This window comes from Anastrepha obliqua, chromosome 4, assembly GCF_027943255.1.
Source record: "Anastrepha obliqua isolate idAnaObli1 chromosome 4, idAnaObli1_1.0, whole genome shotgun sequence".
NCBI lineage: Eukaryota > Metazoa > Arthropoda > Insecta > Diptera > Tephritidae > Anastrepha > Anastrepha obliqua.
In genome coordinates, this window is record NC_072895.1 from 126,463,482 (window position 1) to 126,467,150 (window position 3,669).

General features: G+C 33.6%; 1 long non-coding RNA gene across 1 annotated transcript; it reads right to left on the bottom strand.

Annotated features, from left to right (window-relative positions):
- Window positions 1-363: 363 nt before the first annotated feature.
- On the bottom strand, window positions 364-824 carry LOC129246090 (uncharacterized). The gene is made up of 2 exons (XR_008582441.1): window positions 592-824; window positions 364-522 (listed from the first exon to the last, which is right to left on the bottom strand). It is a non-coding gene; the product is annotated as an uncharacterized LOC129246090 (long non-coding RNA).
- Window positions 825-3,669: the final 2,845 nt, after the last annotated feature.

Genomic DNA, 3,669 nt, shown 5'->3' on the forward strand with positions numbered 1-3,669 from the left:
CAAAATTTATGAAACGTAAATAAAGGAAGTTTTTAGAAAATTGTGATTTCAATAATCGAAAGCAAAATTGGAGAACATGTAAAATTTTGAGTAAACTAACATTGAAAATATTTTCTGCATGTTTATACTTTTTGTCGAATGTTTTCTATATTTTCGAATGCAAAATATTGTTTGAAATGAAATGTGAAATGACATTGTAAAAATAACGCAACTATTTTTTAATTGAAATTATTTTCTTATGAATTTCCTTACTTTACTACTGTATCTTAAGATGCAATCATTTAATGGTTATATTTAAATTTTTTTTAATTTTGTGTACAATTATTTTTGAATATGTAGAGAGCTCAAAAAATAAGTGAACAATTTTCTCATTTTTCTTATTGCTTTTGTTTTACTTTTTTATTTTGTTGTATATTTTTGTATAACATTTATAAATCTACATTTCACGGACTTGATGCCTCGTAAAGCTTTTGTAAACCACCGCAGGTTGTTTAGAATTCCATTATGGTCTATGATTTCTTTCTGGTTTTTAAATTAAGATAGCGGATATTATAAACTTCTGGCTCAAAGATCCTTTTTATTTATACGTACCTGATATCACCATGATCCTTTGCCACTTCATCGGGTTTAATGTACCAAAGCCACTATTTTATCGACTACACACCGACACTCAAAACTAAAGACTAATTAAAAATTTGCACTTTAACTTCAATTTTTTCAATCTTAGAGCTTTCTCGCTTCTATATCAGCTATCCTTGTCTTTGTTGAAATGTCTGTTTCTCTTCTTACACTGCATTTTCAATGTCATTGCGGTCCCTGCCAAATCTTCGCTGATGTAAACAACTTATGTAAGTCTGTATAATTTATTGCATTTGACTTGTCTATAAATACATGTATGAAAGCATAATATGCATATATGAGTGCTTTCGTATCCAGCTCTTTCAAACCAATGTTCTATACTATACATGCATGTATGTATGTGTTGTGTGTAATATTCTGTATAACATTTCTATTGAATGCCAGCATAAAATCTCATTTGCTTCAAAATGTTGCTTAGTTGCAAAAACAATCCGTTTTACTACATTTATAATCATATACCCCTCAAGATTTTTGTGGACTAAAAAGGCATCGAATTTTTAACGCTCCATGTTTCCTATTTCTATTCGTTTTTGAACACAATGAAGAGATCAATAAATGATTGAAGCACTGAGCTGTGACAATTTCGAGACTAATCAATGATAAAATATCAATATATAATATATGTACCTTCCAAGGCATATTGGAAAGGGGTAGAGCAGCTGATTTGATTTTTTTCTATTAATTCGGTCTCTAAATTGTGAAATTTTGTTTAAATTATTCTAAACTGTCCCAGTGATCCCTTTCTCTGACATTGGTGTCCCCTTGACCGTTGTTAAAGGGAAACTACACAATTTCTTTCTAAAAAAGCGCTAGCCAGATGAAGGCCTGTCTCATCGTGTGCTATATCGGAAACACTTAAGGTGATGGGAATCCCTCGCCATTCAAATTCCAAACTCACTGGGTGATCGGTACTCATGCGGAGAAGCTTGGAATTCCGTACAACCGTTATTGTAGAAGCTGTGGGGATCCTGCAGAGGAAGAGACTGTTGAACACTTTCTCTGCAAATGTCCGGCTCTGACGGCTCGGCGCTTGAGATTCCTTAGCGTACTCTTTGGGGATGGCTTAAAGAAATTCTCCAGCCTAGATCCCTTTTCTCTCCTCCATTACATCAACAACACTGGATGGCTGTATACGGTTTTGTCTTCCCTAAATTTTTTCGCAGGTAGTGGTCCACATTATGGTATCGAAACGGCACGTAAGTGCTTCTTGTAGTATACGTACCTCAGGTGCCACCTAACCTACCTACCTACCTAGTCTAAACTGTCAATCTATGTTTGTAGATTTTGACATTCTAGGGCCCAAAAGCTACTACCTGCTCAATGTGAATTGATGCATTCCACATTTATATATGTATTTATATATCTAGGTTGGGTATTTGGCCAAGCTTGCCCCTCAATTTGTTGTGTGTATGTGAATATTGTCTCTCTAATATTGAGGCGGTTTAATCAGCCTTATAATGGAAGTTAGTTTTTATGAGAAACTTTGTCACGGCGAAAATATACTCGGAGGTTTAATATTACACGTCAAGGCTTGTGATCTTTCACGTCAAAAAAGGACGGAATGGTAGTGACACACAAGCCCACTCGGTGACGGCAACCGCCCTGCCATGATTATGTCGATTTCTACATCTCCCTTATCCTTTTGGATTCAGAGAGTAAATATTGTAGATTTTTTATAACTTACATTGAATTGGTCGAATTTATTTGCTTTCTCACCAGACTCCTGCATGGATGTTACTAAAGGAAATATAACTACAGAAAATATGTTCAAATGGGTGTTTGCATGGCATAAATGGTGGAAGTATTTACATCTTGCACACAGTTTTAAAGGTGTTGCAAAAGCATAAGACATTTAATACCTTTTTACGAATTCTTAATGCTTTTTTGCTTGAAATGAAAATAATCTCTACACTCGCACACCATGTACTTATATATGTATATACTTACTTATGAACATAAGCATAAAGCAATGTACATATATAAAAATGTATTTGTATGAATATGAATATTTGTGTATGTCCAGCTATGTGATACATGGTTTTAAATAGGAGCATTCTACTTACTAAAATGTATGAATGATGTGAAATAAGACTTTGTCAAAGGAATTCACATACATATGTACATACATATGCATATATTGTATATTTTTTATACGAGTATATGATCATCGGTAGATAAGCACAGACGTATATATTTAAAATTGTAGCGTGTGAAAATAAAAAATTTTGGCGGTAAAATAAAGGTGTCATCGGATAGAGAAGCATAAAGCACGTACGAAACGAATCTGACACTCTGTGAATAGTTGGCTTAAATCTAGTAAAATTATGTTCTATAGGTTTTTTGAAAAGAAGCAAACCGATAAGTTTAATAAGATAAAATAACTTTAAAAATTTTGGAGGTGGGTAAATTATTAGAAAATAGCATCTGGACATTTCTAAATAATTGTCGTTTATTCTAATAAATTCATATAGAAATATGTATGTACACATTTAATTCTGTTTGGTGAAGCTTCAAATTCAAGGACTCGGATTTGATGAATACTTTAAACGGAGGGTGCGAGTACATACTTCATACTCAAGTACATACATATATGCATACTTACTTGTATATAATTACGTATATTCATAAGCATATATAGTCGATTTGTATATGTATTATTATAACTACAGGAAGCTCTTGGAGCCCATGCAATAGCTTACGTATAGAATATACATAAATATAAGAAGAGCACCAGAGGCTAACATCTGCACCATGTGCTTTCGCTTTATTTGTTAGCTCAACCCTAAAAATTTCATTGGATTCGTGACCTATTCAATAGTATGCTTACAAAGTCTTCACGGGTTCAGTTCAGTGTCTGTTATTCTGTATGGCTTGCATTTCAGATACTAGCTACCCCGGTATCATGGTATCATACGTACTAATATTTATATAATTGTTTGGCCGAGTTCCTCCTACAACTTGTGGTGTTCATCTTGATGTTGTTCCACAAATAGAGATACCTACGGTTTTATGCCGCCCCGAACGGCAGAT